This window comes from Salmo salar, unplaced genomic scaffold, assembly GCF_905237065.1.
Source record: "Salmo salar unplaced genomic scaffold, Ssal_v3.1, whole genome shotgun sequence".
NCBI lineage: Eukaryota > Metazoa > Chordata > Actinopteri > Salmoniformes > Salmonidae > Salmo > Salmo salar.
The window spans coordinates 45,634-69,505 of record NW_025550923.1 but is presented as its reverse complement, the minus strand read 5'-3'; the positions used below and the strand labels follow the sequence as shown (position 1 = coordinate 69,505).

The window sequence follows — 23,872 nt, the reverse complement described above, 5'->3', positions numbered from 1 at the left end:
GAGGTGTGGAGAGGGGTTTGGTGAGGGATGCAACAGGAAGAAAACACAATGCTTAGAAAAGTCCTTAAAGTCCCATCAGAAGTGTGTAAATGAAGTTGCCCTGAAAGGAGAGCAGAGGGCTCCTTCATTACGTGGCTGGAAGGACAGATGGGGCTGAAACCCTGTCTGTGTCCCTAATGAGCCCTGGTCAAAATATGACACTATGAGTACAGGCCCTAATCTACAAAGATTAATAGTGCCCAGAGTTGTTCCTCCCCCGTGTGATCAGGAAACACTCTGGGTCCTACAGATCATAGGTGGGTCCCAATAACACTCTGGGTCCTACAGATCATAGGTGGGTCCCAATAACACTCTGGTCCTACAGATCATAGGTGGGTCCCAATAACACTCTGGTCCTACAGATCATAGGTGGGTCCCAATAACACTCTGGTCCTACAGATCATAGGTGGGTCCCAATAACACTCTGGTCCTACAGATCATAGGTGGGTCCCAATAACACTCTGGTCCTACAGATCATAGGTGGGTCCCAATAACACTCTGGTCCTACAGATCATAGGTGGGTCCCAATAACTCTGGTCCTACAGATGATAGGTAAGTCCCAATGACATCTCCTTTCTCCTGAAGTGTGCACTCTTTCACTACTTCCCACAATGTAAAAGCATCGGATTGGTGGAGCCATGGGCTAGTGGGAGATTCCAACATATTTCTTCAACTCAGTGAAGGGAAGTAAACAAGTACACACTTCGGTAGGAAGGAGAGATAATTGGGACGTAAAGCCAAGAAAGAGAAACTCACACCGCCACAGAAGCCATATTTTTTTTTTATTGTGCTGAAACAAGGCTGTGAATATCTATTAAGATAAGTTGGGTTTGTTTTGTATATCAAACAAGCAATTTGGATGTGTAATTGAAGACAGCGATACTAGGTGGATAGAGAGGAAGCGATACAAGTTAGATAGAAAACATGACGTTCTACTGAGGGAGACGCCTCTTCCCGCCTCTCCCCTCCACAGATTAATATAACTACGTAACATTGCATAATGTCAGAAAATGTTCTTTAAAATAAAAAATTACATGTCCAGTCTTACCTAGTGGTGACTAAGAGGCAGAGAAGAACAGTCTTATAAAATTTATCCCCCGACAAAAATAAACTATATATATATATAAAAATGTTACGATGTTCTCCCTGTTCTCTTTCGTCACCTGAGTTTTACTAAGCAGATATTTAAGCTCGCGTCACAAATTGCACCCTATTCCCTATATAGCGGACTAGTCCCCGTAAATGCTCCGGTCAAAAGTAGTGCACACCCTGGTCAAAAAGAGTGCTCTAATATAGGGAATAGGGTGCCATTTGGGAGCAGGTTTAGTTTGAAAATGAGGTAACAGTAGGCCCTTTTCTTGGAGGTAGTAATGTGTATTGGGACTGTTCTAGAACGGGATCATCTTCATTAAGACTCAAGAGCTCAAAGCACATCAACAAAACAGTGGTTTCCATAGTTACACATTGACACCAACATGAGGTAAAACATCCCAAAATAAAAAATAAAAAAACATTGTTTCAATTCTTTTTTTTTTTTTATATACTCTTACACTTTAGAACTCGAGTACATATTTATGAAATATAGTCCAATGATCTTGGAGCTCCAACATTGGAACGTCATTACCTCCTATGATATAATAAGTGTCAGCTATGAGCACCACAGTGTTTAGCCCTTTTTGGAAATGTTTTTTTATTTTTATTATCTCTTATAGCTTTTCATGCTGATGATGGACAGTCTGGCGATGGCTGCGTCTCAAAACATTACTAGCCGTCAAATACTTCTTCCCCCCAACTGTCCTTGTTTCCTCAATTCCTCTCAAAGTTCATTGGTAAGAGAAGTTCTCGAGAGGAGGAACCGTAGATCCACACCTCCAATGAGATTTGAGAAGAATTACGGAAACATGGAAGCAGTAAGCAAGGATTTGATGGCTTGTGACGTATTTAGACAAAGCCATTGTTCTTCTCAGCTGTGAAGTCTATCTGTTTCTAAGCCGTGCTTTTCAAAGCTACAACATGTGATCGCCAACTCACACAGGTAGGCCTACGAAGCCGTTTCAAAACCAAGACAGCTGTCAAACTGCATCAACATAAAGTATAGGCATACTTTGGCTTCACCTCATCAACAATAGGTGGGTTCTTGATCAACCTACGTTCTCTGTTTTGATTGTTATGTACCTGAGAGTTATCAAGAGTTGTTATCACAGATGAACCCACCCAATGATACAGTTCGAGGAACATTCTGGACAGTAATAGTGTGTGAAGAAACTAATGCTGCCTTCCTCGGAAAATAGGAAACTCTGAAGTCTGCATCTGACTGAGAAACTCGGAAGTCTCCGACTGAGAAACTCGGAAGTCTCCGACTGAGAAACTCAGAAGTATCCGCCTGAGAAACTCGGAAGTATTCGACTGAGAAACTTGGAAGTATCCGCCTGAGAAACTCGGAAGTACTCGACTGAGAAACTTGGAAGTATTCGACTGAGAAACTCGGAAGTCTCTGACTGAGAAACTCGGAAGTTTCTGACTGAGAAACTCGGAAGTCTCCGACTGAGAAACTCTGAAGTCTCCTACTGAGAAACTCGGAAGTATTTGACTGAGAAACTCGGAAGTATTCGACTGAGAAACTCGGAAGTTTCTGACTGAGACACTCGGAAGTCTCTGACTGAGAAACTCGGAAGTCTCTGACTGAGAAACTCGGAAGTATACGACTGTGAAACTTTGGGTACAATGATGTTCCCTAAGTTTGTGCCCACACGTATTTCTGACTCGGAAACTCAAAATGAACGGTTGTTGTTAGCACGATTCCGGGACCTTTCCTATTCCGTAATTTTTCCCCAGTCAATATAATTCAGAGAGCACATGAAAGCAGCTTAAAACTGACTGATGTTAAGTTTGAATTGCAGCTTGCAGGCCTGTGTGAGTGGAGAGGGCATGTTGGGTTGTTTGGCTAACTCTCTGAGGCTCTCTACCTCAGGCCTGTGTGAGTGGAGAGGGCATGTTGGGTTGTTTGGCTAACTCTCTGAGGCTCTCTACCTCAGGCCTGTGTGAGTGGAGAGGGCATGTTGGGTTGTTTGGCTAACTCTCTGAGGCTCCCTACCTCAGGCCTGTGTGAGTGGAGAGGGCATGTTGGGTTGTTTGGCTAACTCTCTGAGGCTCTCTACCTCAGGCCTGTGTGAGTGGAGAGGGCATGTTGGGTTGTTTGGCTAACTCTCTGAGGCTCTCTACCTCAGGCCTGTGTGAGTGGAGAGGGCATGTTGGGTTGTTTGGCTAACTCTCTGAGGCTCCCTACCTCAGGCCTGTGTGAGTGGAGAGGGCATGTTGGGTTGTTTGGCTAACTCTCTGAGGCTCTCTACCTCAGGCCTGTGTGAGTGGAGAGGGCATGTTGGGTTGTTTGGCTAACTCTCTGAGGCTCTCTACCTCAGGCCTGTGTGAGTGGAGAGGGCATGTTGGGTTGTTTGGCTAACTCTCTGAGGCTCTCTACCTCAGGCCCGTATGAGAATATACCATGTTAACATTTAAAAGTTGTTATCCATCACTACTTAAGAAGCATTTTCATATACATCTGGTTGAACCATAACAACAAGAAAAAGAAAATCACGTGTCGTAAAGTACACAAAATATCTAATCAAGTATATCAATATCTACTAATTAAAAAAAAAAAAAATCCATGAATACAATATACAAAACCCAAACATATATTTTTCAAAACCTGAAAATCTTCAAGATTATTTTTTGAAGGCTATTTCTTCCGCAGGGTGAAGTCAACATTTTTCTTGGTTCAGAAGTTTTGAAAACTGTTACAAAAATACTTTTGAGTAAGGGATCTTTTGCAGTCCTAATATCGATAGATTTCATCATACATTATCAAAACTCATACTGAATGAAAGAAACCCGGCAAAAATCATTCCTTTTCAAGACTGGAGGTAGGTATTTGTCAATCGATTATAAGTCCATTTTTATCAGTTTGTTTGAGGTACATAAATGTATATGAATAGTACATAGTTCAGAAAAAAATTACAAAAAATAAAAGAATTCAGAGCAAAAACAAACAAAAAACAATAATATCGTGTAGTGTCATACAAGCACTTGATCCTTAATAAAAACCATTGAGTAAATCAGAAAAACAAATATATTCAAGTTAACAGTTTGTCAAACAGAAGTCCCAGTTGAGGAGAGGGAAAGGTGGGTGTCTTGTTAGGACTTAGATACACAACACTCATGGTAATGTAAATAGATACACAACACTAATGTTAATGTGAAATAAAGACACCACAGTACTTCTTCCATTAGCTGCTTATGAGTTCTACATAGGAAATATAAAAAAAACTCCTGATTTCAGTAAATTACCTGTCAGACTTACACAGAACATGTCTGTTCCACTGTGAGACACAAGACAACAACTTTTATAACAAGTTAGCTCGTTGACACACACACACACACTGCCATCCCATGCGTTGTTGTGTGTAGTAATACTATGTAGTACTGTGTAGTACTATGTAGTACTATTTAGTACTGTGTAGTACTGTGTAGTACTGTGTACTACTATTTAGTACTGTGTGGTACTGTGCAGTACTGTGTAGCAGGGAAGTGTGCATTCCTTGAGCTTGGAGTTTTCAGGTTGTTGCGGTGGAAATCGGAGGTAGTTTGAAATGGTGAGGAGATATTGCATCAGCATCAGACCACAAAGTGCCGACATGTCTTCGGAATTCTTAGAATACCTGAAGTAAGGATTATCAGGGTTCTAGAATACCTGAAGGATTATCAGGCTTCTAGAATACCTGAAGGATTATCAGGATTCTAGAATACCTGAAGGATTATCAGGGTTCTAGAATACCTGAAGGATTATCAGGGTTCTAGAATACCTGAAGGATTATCAGGGTTCTAGAATACCTGAAGGATTATCAGGGTTCTAGAATACCTGAAGGATTATCAGGGTTCTAGAATACCTGAAGGATTATCAGGGTTGTAGAATACCTGAAGTAAGGATCATCAGGGTTCTGGTTCTAGAATTCCTGAGTCATCCTATCTCACACTGCCACTAAAGGTGCAGGTAAAACATGAGGTAAATTGTATGTTTTTTTTGTTATTATGGTTTTGTTTGTTTGTTCTTAAGGTTTGTTTTGTTAAGGCAGACCAGGTTAGTGTGAAAAAAAGAGAGCATTTCCTTATCAAAAATAGTATCAATGGAATCCATGGTTTTAAAGCAATGTTGTGAATAAGAAAGAAACATAAAATGACAAACATACAGTATGTGTGTGTGTGTGTGTGTGTGTGTGTGTGTGTGTGTGTGTGTGTGTGTGTGTGTGTGTGTGTGTGTGTGTGTGTGTGTGTGTGTGTGTGTGTGTATGTATGTATGTATGTATGCATGTATGTACAGTGGGGGAAAAAAGTATTTGATCCCCTGCTGATTTTGTACGTTTGCCCACTGACAAAGAAATGATCAGTCTATAATTTTAATGGTAGGTTTATTTGAACAGTGAGAGACAGAATAACAACAAAAAAATCCTGAAAAACGCATGTCAAAAATGTTACAAAATGATTTGCATTTTAAGGAGGGAAATAAGTATTTGACCACTCTGCAAAACATGACTTTGTACTTGGTGGCAAAACCCTTGTTGGCAATCACAGAGGTCAGACGTTTCTTGTAGTTGGCCACCAGGTTTGCACACATCTCAGGAGGGATTTTGTCCCACTCCTCTTTGCAGATCTTCTCCAAGTCATTAAGGTTTCGAGGCTGACGTTTGGCAACTCGAACCTTCAGCTCCCTCCACAGATTTTCTATGGGATTAAGGTCTGGAGACTGGCTAGGCCACTCCAGGACCTTAATGTGCTTCTTCTTGAGCCACTCCATTGTTGCCTTGGCCGTGTGTTTTGGGTCATTGTCATGCTGGAATACCCATCCATGACCCATTTTCAATGCCCTGGCTGAGGGAAGGAGGTTCTCACCCAAGATTTGACGGTACATGGCCCCGTCCATCGTCCCTTTGATGCCGTGAAGTTGTCCTGTCCCCTTAGCAGAAAAACACCCCCAAAGCATAATGTTTCCACCTCCATGTTTGATGGTGGGGATGGTGTTCTTGGGGTCATAGGCAGCATTCCTCCTCTTCCAAACACGGCGAGTTGAGTTGATGCCAAAGAGCTCCATTTTGGTCTCATCTGACCACAACACTTTCACCAGTTGTCCTCTGAGTCATTCAGATGTTCATTGGCAAACTTCAGTTGGGCATGTATATGTTTTCTTGAGCAGGGGGACCTTGCGGGCGCTGCAGGATTTCAGTCCTTCACGGCGTAGTGTGTTACCAATTGTTTTCTTGGTGACTATGGTCCCAGCTGCCTTGAGATCATTGACAAGATCCTCCCGTGTAGTTCTGGGCTGATTCCTCACCGTTCTCATGATCATTGCATCTCCACGAGGTGAGATCTTGCATAGAGCCCCAGGCCGAGGGATATTGACAGTTCTTTTGTGTTTCTTCCATTTGCGAATAATCGCACCAAATGTTGTCACCTTCTCACCAAGCTGCTTGACGATGGCCTTGTAGCCCATTCCAGCCTTGTGTAGGTCTACAAACTTGTCCCTGACATCCTTGGAGAGCTCTTTGGTCTTGGCCATGGTGGAGAGTTTGGAATCTGATTGATTGATTGCTTCTGTGGACAGGTGTCTTATACATGTAACAAGCTGAGATTAGGAGCACTCCCTTTAAGAGTGTGCTCCTAATCTCAGCTCATTACCTGTATAAAAGACACCTGGGAGACAGAAATCTTTCTGATTGAGAGGGGGTCAAATACTTATTTCCCTCATTAAAATGCAATTCAATTTATAACATTTGTGACATGCGTTTTTCTGGATTTTTTTGTTGTTATTCTGTCTCTCACTGTTCAAATAAACCTACCATTAAAATTATAGACTGGTCCTTTCTTTGTCAGTGGGCAAACGTACAAAATCAGCAGGGGATCAAATACTTTCCCCCCCACTGTATGTATGTCTCTATCTATGTATGTATGTATGTATGTATGTATGTATGTATGTATGTATGTATGTATGTATGTATGTATGTATGTATGTATGTATGTATGTATGTATGTATGTATGTATGTATGTATGTATGTATGTATGTATGTATGATGTCTGTATGTATGTATGTATGATGTATGTATGTATGTATGTATGTATGATGTCTGTATGGATGTATGATGTATGTATGTATGATGTCTGTATGTGTGTGAGTAGGTTAATCAGATGACATTGATAAGAAGTGATATTTAAGGGGATTGATCATGGAAATAGAACTATGACAATATCTTAAAATCATCTCTCAATCCACAGAAATGAAATGAGTCCACCAAAGACAGGGAGACTGCGGCAGACCTCAGGTAAATGCTGGATTAAATACGGTTGTTTTCTAACTGAAAACCAGCCGCAGTACAGCCAAGTTGGTATTGAAGCATTGCAATGTTAAAGCTCTCTGTTAAATTTATACTTGTAAAAACGAACTGGATAATCAAGATGTCGATGATGAGAACTGTGACTATCAACTCATTGTTTCCTAATAGAGAAAACAATAAAGTACATTATTTATAAGAGCCCTGTAAAACCAATAATATCATATTACCTCCATTAAGATCGTTCCATCATGTGAACTTCACCATAATAAACATTACAGCTGAGTTCTTCTCTTTGTTGTGTGGTTATAATTATCACAATGTAAAATGATAATTATCACAATATAAATGATAATTATCACAATATAAAATGATAATTATCACAATGTAAAATGCTAATTACCACAATATAAAATGATAATTATCACAATATAAAATGATAATTATCACAATATAAAATGATAATTACCACAATATAAAATGATAATTATCACAATATAAAATGATAATTATCACAATATAAAATGGATAATTATCACAATATTAAATGATAATTACCACAATATAAAATGATAATTATCACAATATAAAATGGATAATTATCACAATATAAAATGATAATTATCACAATGTAAAATGATAATTACCACAATGTAAAATGATAATTATCACAATGTAAAATGATAATTGTCACAATATAAAATGATAATTGTCACAATATAAAATGATAATTATCACAATATAAAATGATAATTATCACAATATAAAATGGATAATTATCACAATATAAAATGATAATTACCACAATATAAAATTATAATTATCACAATATAAAATGATAATTATCACAATATAAAATGGATAATTATCACAATATAAAATGATAATTATCACAATGTAAAATGATAATTACCACAATATAAAATGATAATTATCACAATATAATATGATAATTATCCCAATATAAAATGATAATTGTCACAATATAAAATGATAATTATCACAATGTAAAATGATAATTACCACAATATAAAATGATAATTATCACAATATAATATGATAATTATCACAATATAAAATGATAATTGTCACAATATAAAATGATAATTATCACAATATAAAATGATAATTATCACAATATAAATGATAATTATCACAATATAAAATGATAATTGTCACAATATAAAATGCTAATTATCACAATATAAAATGCTAATTATCACAATATAAATGCTAATTGTCACAATATAAAATGCTAAAGCAAAAGCAGGTGAAAAAGGTTCTTGGTTAAAGAGACTAACTGGCAGTAAAACGCATATGATGAAAAAACGACATACCTGCTAATATCCAACAACCTCAACTGAGGAATTCATCAATTAAAAAGGTGTGATTTTAGCAAGTTAAAGAAGCCAATTTGTTATATATATATAAAAAAAAGCAATTCCACGGTAGATTAAAAACATGATAGATTAAAATAACCTGACTTGTCTCCCTGTGTTTGGTGGTCCGACACGGGACTCGGCGGAGGGAGGGTCTGTGTGTGTGTTCTAGACCTCTGTTGTATTGAAACAGCAGCCATATGGTCGCAATTTCTGAATGCCAATAACAGACGTTTCTATCTCTCCCTCAAAGAAAGACAGCCTGGAGAATCAGTGGACAATGACAGGGGAGGAGGGGAGTAGAACCTGCAGCGGTACAACCCCAGAACCTCTGTCCTTACAGCAGATAAAACATTACTGTTGTTGTAAAGAGGTACAGCAGATCTTTGTTGTCATATTTAGTGTTTCGGGGTTTTTTTGCGGCTCATGCTCTGTGTGTTCATCTCAGAATCAAAACAAACAAACAAAAAACCCCCAAAGAAATAAACCCAAACAAAAGTGTGAAATGAAAACAGTACGATATGAGAGTGGACAGAGGTCATGGGTCAGCGTCCTTAGTAAGTGGTGAAGGCAGTGGTTCCCCAGGAGGAAGAACTGCTACAAGGAAGTAAGAGGTCAAATGATGTTGTTCTTTAATCCTCCTCTCCAGACTCCTCCTCTTCCTCCTCTTCTTCTTCTCCTTCTTCCTGCAGGGGCAACACAATGACCCGGTCAGTTTCACACTTTTCAACAGAACACTGCTCCTTCTAATGAAGGACAAAAGCTAAAATGGGTTATACTACATTGTCTTATGAGCAACCTTTATGTAAGGCTGGCCTAACAAAATGAAACTGACAAGACATGATTTCATCATATAGTAACATAACACCATAGCAGAGCATCAAGACTTGTTGGAGCATGAAACTACATGAAAGAGACAGACAAATACAAGGTTAGTTCAGATTCCTGAATGAACAGGTTTTGCTACAGGAGTTGAACTCCTTTTGATATACAACATATCACCAGAAAGCACTTCCTGGAAAGCACTCGTTTCCACCCCCACCCCCTAACAAAGTGTTGAGTGCATAGTTTCACAGACTCTCTTAACAAGCTTACACAAGAACACTATAGCGGGTGTTTCCAACTTCAAAAAAGTCTTCCAAGATGACCGACCAGCGACCACCATGGAACAGGGAGAAAACCCCCTCCATCCCTGCCTCCCTCACTTTTCAGATTGAAATGGATTTTCATTTTCCACATGGCTTCCATTTTATTCGGGGGGAGCCTAACTGACACAATTTATAACCCTCTTCCTTTCCCAGGCTGCGGCTGAGGATGTGTCCCAAATGGCACCCTATTCACCTCATAGGGCCCCCATAGACTCTGGTCTAAAGTAGTACACTATGAAGGGAATAGGATGCCGTTTGGGACCAGAGTCTGAGGCAGTATTCCCATTCAGCAGAGAGAGAGACAGAGAGAGACGAAAGCTTGTCTGCATTACAGGACCCCAACTCCCCTCCCTCCCTCCCTCCCTCCCTCCCTCCCTCCCTCCCTCCCTCCCTCCCTCCCTCCCTCCCTCCCCCTCCCTCCCTCCCTCTCCATTCATTACTTCTGCTGTGAAGGGTCCACTAACCACTACCATGTGACACAGCCAGGAGAACCAATGAGAGTGGACGGAGAGGGAAGGAAGGAAGAAGGAGGAAGGAGCTAGGAGCTACTGAAGTTTGGACATTTATAAACTATTAGTGATTAACAGGGGGGCTAAACTAGAGAGGTGTTAGTGGTTAACAGGGGGACTAAACTAGAGAGGTGTTAGTGGTTAACAGGGGGCTAAACTAGAGAGGTGTTAGTGGTTAACAGGGGGCTAAACTAGAGAGGTGTTAGTGATTAACAGGGGGGCTAAACTAGAGAGGTGTTAGTGATTAACAGGGGGCTAAACTAGAGAGGTGTTAGTGGTTAACAGGGGGGCTAAACTAGAGAGGTGTTAGTGATTAACAGGGGGGCTAAACTAGAGAGGTGTTAGTGGTTAACAGGGGGGCTAAACTAGAGAGGTGTTAGTGGTTAACAGGGGGCTAAACTAGAGAGGTGTTAGTGATTAACAGGGGGGCTAAACTAGAGAGGTGTTAGTGGTTAACAGGGGGGCTAAACTAGAGAGGTGTTAGTGGTTAACAGGGGGGCTAAACTAGAGAGGTATTAGTGATTAACAGGGGGGCTAAACTAGAGAGGTGTTAGTGATTAACAGGGGAGGCTAAACTAGAGAGGTGTTAGTCGTTAACAGGGGGACTAAACTAGAGAGGTGTTAGTGGTTAACAGGGGGGCTAAACTAGAGAGGTGTTAGTGATTAACAGGGGGCTAAACTAGAGAGGCATTAGTGATTAACAGGGGGCTAAACTAGAGAGGTGTTAGTGATTAACAGGGGAGCTAAACTAGAGAGGTGTTAGTCATTAACAGGGGGACTAAACTAGAGAGGTGTTAGTGGTTAACAGGGGGGCTAAACTAGAGAGGTGTTAGTGATTAACAGGGGGCTAAACTAGAGAGGTGTTAGTGGTTAACAGGGGAGCTAAACTAGAGAGGTGTTAGTGGTTAACAGGGGGGCTAAACTAGAGAGGTGTTAGTGATTAACAGGGGGGCTAAACTAGAGAGGTGTTAGTGATTAACAGGGGGCTAAACTAGAGAGGTGTTAGTGGTTAACAGGGGGGCTAAACTAGAGAGGTGTTAGTCATTAACAGGGGGCTAAACTAGAGAGGTGTTAGTCATTAACAGGGGGCTAAACTGAGAGGTTGAACAGGGGGTCCACCCGAACACCCACCTGAACACTCCACCCTGAACACCTCCACCCTGAACACCCCCACCCTGAACACCCCCACCCTGAACACCTCCACCCTGAACACCCCCACCCTGAACACCTCCACCCTGAACACCTCCACCCTGAACACCTCCACCCTGAACACCTCCACCCTGAACACCCCCACCCTGAACACCTCCACCCTGAACACCTCCACCCTGAACAACCCCACCCTGAACACCTCCACCCTGAACACCCCCACCCTGAACACCTCCACCCTGAACACCCCCACCCTGAACACCTCCACCCTGAACACCTCCACCTGAACACCCCCACCCTGAACACCCACCCTGAACACCCCCACCCTGAACACCTCCACCCTGAACACCCCACCTGAACACCTCACCCTGAACACCCCCACCCTGAACACCTCCACCCTGAACACCTCCACCCTGAACACCTCCACCCTGAACACCCCCACCCTGAACACCCCCACCCTGAACACCCCCACTGCAAAGCTCTGTGCCCCCCCCTCCCAGCCCTTTTTATTTTGAAGTAAATAAGGAGTTTTCTAGAAGACAGGGAGAACTGGTAACTAGCTGTATCTCTGTACATCATTAGGGACTCTGTGGAGAGAGAGGAGACAGGTTGGAGCTTCCAGGTTAGGCCTGTGCTCCCTCCTACCCCTCCCTCTACTCTCCCTCCCTCCTACCTCTCCCTCATCAGCTCCTTCCTCTCTCCCTCTCTCCTCCTAGCTCCCCCCCTCCCTCTCCCTCATCAGCTCCTTCCTCCCTCCCTCCCCCACCCTCTGGAATGAAAGGGGTTGGATGGTTCACACAAGGTGCTGGCGGTGTAGGGCTCTGAGGTAAAACAGCCAAACAACGAGACAGAGAGAGAGAGAGAGAGAGAGAGAGAGAGAACAGAGAGAGAAAAAAAAAAACAGAGAGAGAGAGCGAAAAGAAAAAGAGGAAGAGAGAGAGAGAGAGAGAGAGAGAGAGAGAGAGAGAAAGCAAGAGAGAGACAGCGAGAGAGAGAGAAAGCAAGAGAGAGACAGAGCGAGAGAGAGAGCGAGAGAAAGCAAGAGAGAGACAGCGAGAGAGAGAGAGAAAGCAAGAGAGAGAGAGAGACGCGAGAGAGAAAGAGAGAGGCGAGAGAGAGAAAGAAACAGAGAGACAGAGAGAGAGAGAGAGAGAGAGAGAGAGAGAGAGAGAGAGAGAGAGAGAGAGAGAGAGAGAGAGAGAGAGAGAGAGAGAGAGAGCGTTCTCAGTGACATGTGTATGTATTCCAGCAGCTACTTGGCTCCATCAGAGCACTGGCAGAGCAGCTCAAAACCAACACACACACACACACACACACACACACACACACACACACACACACACACACACACACACACACACACACACACACACACACACACACACACACACACACACACACACACACACACACACCCCTGTACCCTGTTCCCACAAAGCAGCAAATCAGGGTCCAGTTATGCATTCACACCAGCAAACAGGGGGAGGGAGGGAGGGAGGTAGGTGTGTGGATTGCTGGAGTGTGAGGGTAAAAATTAGAGAGGAGAAGGAGGGGGACTCTGTCTGTACTGTAGTGTACTTCACAGGGTTTTTAAAATTCTTTAATCACTGATAAACTATTTGTCATTTGTTCACTGATCTAAGAGTTCCTCCCAGTTAAGCTGTACAATACCTCATTATGTGCTGGGAGTTAACTGTCCGTAACAGTCTTTAAAACAGTACGGTGTGAAGGTGAACTACAATCACTTGTCAGTCTACAAAACAAATTGAAAGCAGAAACACGTTGCGGAGCTTGTGTGTGAAAATCCTGTATGCTCGGGGCCTTAGTACAGGAGTGTGTGTGTCTAATGCTGCAGTTCACAACCCCACTGATGTCTACACAGCCTCACTAAAAACAACAGTCACTTCCAACCAACTAACTATATATCTACCTGTCTCCTTATTCAAACTACATATATACCTGTCTCCTCATTCAAACTACATATCTACCTGTCACTTCATTCAAACTACATATCTACCTGTCTCCTCATTCAAACTACATATCTACCTGTCTCCTCATTCAAACTACATATCTACCTGTCTCCTCATTCAAACTACATATCTACCTGTCTCCTCATTCAAACTACATATCTACCTGTCTCCTCATTCAAACTACATATATACCTGTCTCCTCATTCAAACTACATATCTACCTGTCTCCTCATTCAAACTACATATCTACCTGTCACCTCATTCAAACTACATATCTACCTGTCTCCTCATTCAAACTACATATCTACCTGTCTCCTCATTCAAACTACATATCTACCTGTCTCCTCATTCAAACTACATATCTACCTGTCTCCTCATTCAAACTACATATCTACCTGTCTCCTCATTCAAACTACATATCTACCTGTCTCCTCATTCAAACTACATATCTACCTGTCTCTTCATTCAAACTACATATCTACCTGTCTCCTCATTCAAACTACATATCTACCTGTCTCCTCATTCAAACTACATATCTACCTGTCTCCTCATTCAAACTACATATCTACCTGTCACTTCATTCAAACTACATATCTACCTGTCTCCTCATTCAAACTACATATATACCTGTCTCCTCATTCAAACTACATATCTACCTGTCTCCTCATTCAAACTACATATCTACCTGTCTCCTCATTCAAACTACATATCTACCTGTCTCCTCATTCAAACTACATATCTACCTGTCTCCTCATTCAAACTACATATCTACCTGTCTCCTCATTCAAACTACATATCTACCTGTCTCCTCATTCAAACTACATATCTACCTGTCTCCTCATTCAAACTACATATCTACCTGTCTCCTCATTCAAACTACATATCTACCTGTCACTTCATTCAAACTACATATCTACCTGTCACTTCATTCAAACTACATATCTACCTGTCTCTTCATTCAAACTACATATCTACCTGTCTCCTCATTCAAACTACATATCTACCTGTCTCCTCATTCAAACTACATATCTACCTGTCTCTTCATTCAAACTACATATCTACCTGTCACTTCATTCAAACTACATATCTACCTGTCTCTTCATTCAAACTACATATCTACCTGTCACTTCATTCAAACTACATAACTACCTGTCTCCTCATTCAAACTACATAACTGTCTCGTCATTCAAACTACATATCTACCTGTCTCATTCAAACTACATATCTACCTGTCACTTCATTCAAACTACATATCTACCTGTCTCCTCATTGAAATTACATATATACCTGTCTCCTCATTCAAACTACATATATACCTGTCTCCTCATTCTGTCACGTCCTGACCAGTATAGGGGTTATTTGTAGGTTGGTCAGGACGTGGCAGAGGGTATTTGTTTTATGTGGTTCGGGGTTATGTGTATTGTAGAAGGGTGTTTTATTTATGTATTACTGGGTTTTGGTGTATGTTCTGGGTTTTGTATTCTAGGTTGGTTTTCTAGTTTGTTTATTTCTGTGTGGCTCCCGATCAGTAACAGCTGTACGTCGTTGTTCCTGATTGGGAGTCATATATTAGTTGCGTGTTTTCACCTGGGGATTGTGGGTAGTTGTATTTCACACTGCTAGTGATTATTGTAGCCTGTGAAACTGTCACCTGTCGTTCTTTGTTTATTGTTTTGTTTCGTGTTATCTTTATTCATTAAATATAATGATGAACATGCAACCCGCTGCGCCTTGGTCCTCTCTACAATATCGACAGCCGTTACATCATTCAAACTACATATCTACCTGTCTCCTCATTCAAACTACATATCTACCTGTCTCCTCATTCAAACTACATATCTACCTGTCTCCTCATTCAAACTACATATCTACCTGTCTCCTCATTCAAACTACATATCTACCTGTCTCCTCATTCAAACTACATATCTACCTGTCACTTCATTCAAACTACATATCTACCTGTCTCCTCATTCAAACTACATATCTACCTGTCTCCTCATTCAAACTACATATCTACCTGTCTCCTCATTCAAACTACATACCTACCTGTCTCCTCATTCAAACTACATATCTACCTGTCACCTCATTCAAACTACATATCTACCTGTCTCCTCATTCAAACTACATATCTACCTGTCACTTCATTCAAACTACATATCTACCTGTCACTTCATTCAAACTACATATCTACCTGTCTCCTCATTCAAACTACATATCTACCTGTCTCCTCATTCAAACTACATATCTACCTGTCTCTTCATTCAAACTACATATCTACCTGTCACTTCATTCAAACTACATATCTACCTGTCTCCTCATTCAAACTACATATCTACCTGTCTCTTCATTCAAACTACATATCTACCTGTCTCCTCATTCAAACTACATATCTACCTGTCTCCTCATTCAAACTACATATCTACCTGTCTCCTCATTCAAACTACATATCTACCTGTCTCCTCATTCAAACTACATATCTACCTGTCACTTCATTCAAACTACATATCTACCTGTCTCCTCATTCAAACTACATATCTACCTGTCTCCTCATTCAAACTACATATCTACCTGTCACTTCATTCAAACTACATATCTACCTGTCTCCTCATTCAAACTACATATCTACCTGTCTCCTCATTCAAACTACAAATCAATGACTTCATTTGGAGGAGAAAAGGAAAATGCAGTAACCAGGCAGATAGGTTCATCTTGGGTGTTCCCTTGCTTCTTCCCCATGGGGGGGAACTCTCTTCATAACACAACACACCCCTGGATAAACATTTATCTAACGTTTCCAAAGCGACTCAAACCCAAGTCTGTCGGACAGTCATTGCGGTTTGTTTTGACTAATAAAAGCTGACCGTACACAAAGACAGACTACACCAAATGACATCTCCACCTGGGAGGGGATTTACAGTGTGTGTGTGTGTGTGTGTGTGTGTGTGTGTGTGTGTGTGTGTGGTTTTTGTTGTGTGTGTGTGTGTGTGTGTGGGCAGGGATAGAAGTGGAGAAGACCGGGAGATTCCTCACAAAGCACATGATCATTTGTGATGGCTCTAACATCTCCTCACACACTCAGGGTCTTAGCTAGTCTCCAGGCCATCACCCCACCACACACACACACACACACACACACACACACACACACACACACACACACACACACACACACACACACACACACACACACACACACACACAAATACCTACGGTACAGTACTGTAACCCCTCACTCACCCAAATACCTTCAGTACTGTAACCCCTCACTCACCCAAATACCTTCAGTACTGTAACCCCTCACTCACCCAAATACCTTCAGTACTGTAACCCCTCACTCACCCCAAATACCTTCAGTACAGTAACCCCTCACTCACCCCAAATACCTTCAGTACTGTAACCCCTCACTCACCCCAAATACCTTCAGTACAGTAACCCCTCACTCACCCCAAATACCTTCAGTACTGTAACCCCTCACTCACCCCAAATACCTTCAGTACTGTAACCCCTCACTCACCCCAAATACCTTCAGTACTGTAACCCCTCACTCACCCCAAATACCTTCAGTACTGTAACCCCTCACTCACCCCAAATACCTTCAGTACTGTAACCCCTCACTCACCCCAAATACCTTCAGTACATGTAACCCCTCACTCACCCCAAATACCTTCAGTACTGTAACCCCTCACTCACCCCAAATACCTTCAGTACTGTAACCCCTCACTCACCCCAAATACCTTCAGTACTGTAACCCCTCACTCACCCCAAATACCTTCAGTACTGTAACCCCTCACTCACCCCAAATACCTTCAGTACTGTAACCCCTCACTCACCCCAAATACCTTCAGTACTGTAACCCCTCACTCACCCAAATACCTTCAGTACTGTAACCCCTCACTCACCCCAAATACCTTCAGTACTGTAACCCCTCACTCACCCCAAATACCTTCAGTACTGTAACCCCTCACTCACCCCAAATACCTTCAGTACTGTAACCCCTCACTCACCCCAAATACCTTCAGTACTGTAACCCCTCACTCACCCCAAATACCTTCAGTACTGTAACCCCTCACTCACCCCAAATACCTTCAGTACTGTAACCCCTCACTCACCCCAAATACCTTCAGTACTGTAACCCCTCACTCACCCCAAATACCTTCAGTACTGTAACCCCTCACTCACCCCAAATACCTTCAGTACAGTACTGTAACCCCTCACTCACCCAAATACCTTCAGTACTGTACTGTAACCCCTCACTCACCCAAATACCTTCAGTACTGTAACCCCTCACTCACCCCAAATACCTTCAGTACTGTAACCCCTCACTCACCCCAAATACCTTCAGTACTGTAACCCCTCACTCACCCCAAATACCTTCAGTACTGTACTGTAACCCCTCACTCACCCCAAATACCTTCAGTACAGTAACCCCTCACTCACCCCAAATACCTTCAGTACTGTAACCCCTCACTCACCCCAAATACCTTCAGTACAGTAACCCCTCACTCACCCCAAATACCTTCAGTACAGTACTGCATATCTTTCCTGATGGCTTCTCTTTTCTCTCCTGCTCTCCACAACAAGCCAACAAAACACCAAGGTTCACCTTTGCATCGATCCTGACTATTCTCCCAGCCCCTGCCGCTGAAAAACATCCCCACAGCATGATACTGCCACCACCATGCTTCACCATAGGGATGGTGTCAAGTTTCTTTCAGACGTGACACTTGGCATTCAGGCCAAAGAGTTCAATCTTGGTTTCATCAGACCAGAGAATCTTGTTTCTCATGGTCTGAGAGTCCTTTAGGTGCCTTTTGGCAAACGCCAAGCGGGCTGTCATGTGCCTTTTACTGAGGAGTGGCTTCCAGCTGGCCACTCTAGCATAAAGGCCTGATTGGTGGAGTGCTGCAGAGATGGTTGTCCTTCTGGAAGGTTCCCCCATCTCCTCAAAGGAACTCTGGAGCTCTGTCAGAGTGACCATCGGGTTCTTGGTCACCTCCCTGACCAAGGCCCTTCTCCCCCGATTGCTCAGTTTGGCAGGGCGGCCAGCTCTAGGAAGAGTCTTGGTGGTTCCAAACTTCTTTAATTTAAGAATGATGGAGGCCACTGTGTTCTTGGGGACCTTCAATGATGCAGACATTTTTTGGTACCCTTCCCCAGATCTGTGCCTCGACACAATCCTGTCTCGGAGCTCTACAGACAATTCCTTCGACCTCATGGCTTGGTTTTTGCTCTGACATGTACTGTCAACTGTGGGGACCTTATATATATAGGTGTGTGCCTTTCCAAATCATGTCCAATCAATAGAATTTACCACAGGTGGACTCCAATCAAGTTATAGAAACATCTGAAGGATGATCAATGGAAACAGGATGCAACTGAGCTCAATTTACAGTCTCATAGCAAAGGGTCTGAATACTTATGTAAATAAGGTATTTTTATTTCTTATTTTTTTATATACATTTGCTTTCTAAAAACCTGTTTTCACTTCGTCATTATGGGGATTTGTGATGTCATTATGGGGTATTGTGATGTCATTATAGGGTATTGTGATGTCATTATGGGGTATTGTGTGTAGATTGATGAGGAAAAACATTAATTTAATCAATTTTAGAATATGACTGTAATGTAACAAAATGTGGAAAAAGTCAAGGGGTCTGGAATACTTTTCCAAATGCACTGTACGTGTGCTTATGTGTAGGTTTAGTTGCCTAGACTGAGAGGTCCTTGTGTACAATAGGGATGCATCCCAAAATAGCACCCTATTCCCTTTATAGTGCACTACTTTTGACCAGGGCCCTATGGGGGAATAGGGTGCCATTTGGGACGTGACCTAGGTGAGACAAGGATTGGAAGCAACAACATACATGATAAGAGCTGTGATGACTAGAGGACAACTGTTCTCAGTGCTGATGGGTGGACAGACAGACGACAGACAGACAGACAGACAGACAGACAGACAGACAGACAGGTGGTGGCGGGGGTATTAGGATACAACCCACTGGGCATAGATGTCAATTCAACATCTATTCCGTGTTAGTTTAACGTCATTTCATTGAAATGATGTGGAAACAACGTTGATTCAACCAGGCGTGTGCCCAGTGAGAATCCTTCATGTCACATACCTGAGCTGGCTTTTGGACCACCTGCTTTGGCTGCAAAGAGGAAAGAGAGAGAGAGAAGCAGGTTAAAATTCAGCCTGGATCAATGATTTCAAGAGAACATCATACCTGCCTGTTTAATACACTTGGAAAGTGGAGACGTCGTAGAAAGTAAAACATTACTGAAGACACTCTGCTGTTTTTGGAGACGGAGTCGCGTTTGCTAGCGAAGAGATTTGCGGTGATTTATTAACAAACAATAAGTGAATTGTTTCGTTTCATTTAGACAAGTTGCTTAGCCTAGCTAGCTAAAACGGATTAAAGTTGGTTAGAAACCCTTTAAACTATTTTGCTAGCAACCATAATGCTGGAGGAAGAGGAGGGGGGATGAATAACAAAGCTCAGATTGTGTCTCCTAGGACAGGAAGTATCTGTAAGACCAGGACTGGATAGGAAGTATCTGTAAGACCAGGACTGGATAGGAAGTATCTGTAAGACCAGGGCTGGACAGGAAGTATCTGTAAGACCAGGACTGGACAGGAAGTATCTGTAAGACCAGGGCTGGACAGGAAGTATCTGTAAGACCAGGACTGGACAGGAAGTATCTGTAAGACCAGGACTGGACAGGAAGTATCTGTAAGACCAGGGCTGGACAGGAAGTATCTGTAAGACCGGGACTGCACAGGAAGTATCTGTAAGCAAAGCACACACACACACACACACACACACACACACACACACACACACACACACACACACACACACACACATTCCATGCCCCCCTGGATGGGGATGGTTGTGAACAGCTGGTGAGTTCTGTGCCAGCTCTGTGCTGGATGCCAGCGGACGGTGTATGTATATGTGTGTGTGTGTCTAATAGTAACACAGTAAACGTCAACACCGGATGGGGTCGGACCGAGGCACTCCAACACTGGCCATAAAGGAACATTGGAAAGACGATGCTTCCACATTCTAATGGAACTGGAACTACACTAACAGGATACACCCGCGGGACCCTATTCCCTATGTAGTGCACTACTTTTGTTGTGCACATTATAGGGAATAGGGTGCAGTGTGGGAAGCAAGCCATAGGATACAGATATTATAACAAGCAGACACTGAAATGGCACCCTATTCCCTATATACTGCACTACTTTTGACCAGAGCTGGTGTGTCACAAATTCCACCCTATTCCCTATATAGTGCAGTTTTTTATTTATTTGTTTATTTAACCTGTATTTAACTAGGCAAGGCAGTTAAGAACAAATTCTTATTTACAATGGCGGCCTACCCCGAGCCAAACCCTAACGACGCTGGGCCAAAGACTCCCAATCACGGCCGGTTGTGATACAGCCTGGAATTGAACCAGGGTCTGTAGTGACGCCTCTAGCACTGAGATGCAGTTCCTTAGACCGCTGCTTTTGACCAGAGCTGTTGTGTCCAGATTCCACCCTATTCCCTATATAGTGCAGTACTTCTGACCAGAGCTGTTGTGTCCAGATTCCACCCTATTCCCTATATAGTGCAGTACTTCTGACCAGAGCTGTTATGTCCAGATTCCACCCTATTCCCTATATAGTGCAGTACTTCTGACCAGAGCTGTTGTGTCCAGATTCCACCCTATTCCCTATATAGTGCAGTACTTCTGACCAGAGCTGTTATGTCCAGATTCCACCCTATTCCCTATATAGTGCAGTACTTCTGACCAGAGCATCAACTGGATCTGTCTAAACCGTCTGGTAGCTTCTTTAGAGAGGTTATAACGTCAGACAAATGAATTCATTTAATACCTAGATGGTGATGCTTGCCATCCACCCCCGCCTCTGTTAACTATAAAACCCTTTTAAATACGTCACAGGAAACAACCCACTCACTGATGCTGCTGCAGCAACAATAAACTGACCTTTCAACAACAAAAACTTTACAATCCAGATATTCAGACTTCATCTTTCAGTCACTGGCTGCTGCCTCCAAAATGGCACCCTGATCCCTTTATAGTGCACTCCTTTTGACCAGGGCCTATGGGGAAATAGGATACCATTTACCACTGAATATTCCTGCAGGTTCTTTAACAACAGCAGCACAAAGCTCAGTCTGAAGGACGACGTGATGACGGAAAACATTCCAACTGTATTTATTAAAACGTGACGCAAACTTTTACGGAGTTGCTTGACAGAACACAAAGATCAGATGATTCATTGACTGGGTAGAATAACGGACTTCTCAGTACAGGGTTAGTTTAGGTTTGAGTCATATCATTAAATCAACTTAGAAAACAGTTCACAACAACAACATTCATTATCTATAGGAGGTAGTTATACCCTGCCTTCCAAAGTTAAAGGTACGACCTTCATTCTCCATCATAGTGCATCTAGGATGAAACATTCCACAATATGCCAGAGTTGTAACCATATTCCTTTAAGCACAGAAGTCTCTCTCTCCCTCTCTCTCCCCCTCTGTCCGTCTGTCTGTCTCTCTCTCTCTGTGAAGCCCCCTCTTCATCCTCTCTCCCTTCAGCCCAAATCGGAGCCCCTCTCCTTTTATCACAAAGGGGAAATCACAGCATTGTCTTTCACAAGGCCTGGTCTTTGAAGTAGTCTCAGCCTGACACTCACCATGAATCATGCTTAGACAGACAGCCAGACAGCCAGCCAGACAGACAGTCAGCCAGCCTGACACTCACCATGAATCATGCTTAGACAGACAGCCAGCCAGACAGCCAGCCAGACAGACAGTCAGCCAGCCTGACACTCACCATGAATCATGCTTAGACAGACAGCCAGACAGCCAGCCAGCCAGCCAGCCTGCCAGACAGCCAGTCAGCCAGCCAGCCTGCCAGCCAGTCAGACAGAAAGACACCACACACGCTCAAGGAGTGTGTGGTGGAGCGACACAGTAACCTAAAGGTATGATGCTCAGTTCCCTCATTCATAGGTAACTATTCCCTCATTCATAGGTAACTATTCTCTCATTCATAGGTAACTATTCTCTCATTCATAGGTAACTATTCTCTCATTCATAGGTAACTATTCTCTCATTCATAGGTAACTATTCTCTCATTCATAGGTAACTATTCCCTCATTCATAGGTAACTATTCCCTCATTCATAGGTAACTATACCCTCATTCATAGGTAACTATTCTCTCATTCATAGGTAACTATTCCCTCATTCATAGGTAACTATTCTCTCTCTCATTCATAGATAACTATTCTCTCATTCATAGGTAACTATTCTCTCATTCATAGGTAACTATTCTCTCATTCATAGGTAACTATACCCTCATTCATAGGTAACTATTCTCTCATTCATAGGTAACTATTCTCTCATTCATAGGTAACTATTCCCTCATTCATAGGTAACTATTCCCTCATTCATAGGTAACTATTCTCTCTCTCATTCATAGATAACTATTCTCTCTCTCATTCATAGATAACTATTCTCTCATTCATAGGTAACTATTCCCTCATTCATAGGTAACTATTCTCTCATTCATAGGTAACTATTCTCTCATTCATAGGTAACTATTCCCTCATTCATAGGTAACTATTCCCTCATTCATAGGTAACTATTCTCTCTCTCATTCATAGATAACTATTCCCTCATTCATAGGTAACTATTCCCTCATTCATAGGTAACTATTCTCTCATTCATAGGTAACTATTCTCTCTCTCATTCATAGGTAACTATTCTCTCATTCATAGGTAACTATTCCCTCATTCATAGGTAACTATTCCCTCATTCATAGGTAACTATTCTCTCATTCATAGGTAACTATTATCTCTCTCAATTCAATTCAAGGGGCTTTATTGGCATGGGAAACATATGTTAACATTGCCAAAGCAAGTGAAGTAGACAATATACAAAAGTGAAATAAACAATAAAAATGAACAGTAAACATTACACTCACAGAAGTTCCAAAATAATAAAGACATTTCAAATGTCATATTATGTATATATACAGTGTTGTAACGACGTACAAATGGTTAAAGTACAAAAGGGAAAATAAATCAACATAAATATGGGTTGTATTTACAATGGTGTTTGTTCTTCACGGGTTGCCCTTTTCTTGTGGCAACAGGTCACAAATCTTGCTGCTGTGATGTCACACTGTGGTATTTCACCCAGTAGATATGGGAGTTTATCAAAATCGGGTTTGTTTTTCGAATTATTTGTGGATCTGTGTAATCTGAGGGAAATATGTGTCT

General features: G+C 42.1%; 2 long non-coding RNA genes across 2 annotated transcripts; both read right to left on the bottom strand.

The window, feature by feature from the left end:
* Window positions 1–802: 802 nt before the first annotated feature.
* Window positions 803–5,383, bottom strand: LOC123740244 (uncharacterized). The gene is made up of 2 exons (XR_006768240.1): window positions 3,518–5,383; window positions 803–3,453 (listed from the first exon to the last, which is right to left on the bottom strand). It is a non-coding gene; the product is annotated as an uncharacterized lncRNA (long non-coding RNA).
* Window positions 5,384–7,518: 2,135 nt separating this feature from the next.
* LOC123740245 (uncharacterized) lies at window positions 7,519–20,007 on the bottom strand. The gene is made up of 2 exons (XR_006768241.1): window positions 19,691–20,007; window positions 7,519–9,481 (listed from the first exon to the last, which is right to left on the bottom strand). It is a non-coding gene; the product is annotated as an uncharacterized lncRNA (long non-coding RNA).
* Window positions 20,008–23,872: the final 3,865 nt, after the last annotated feature.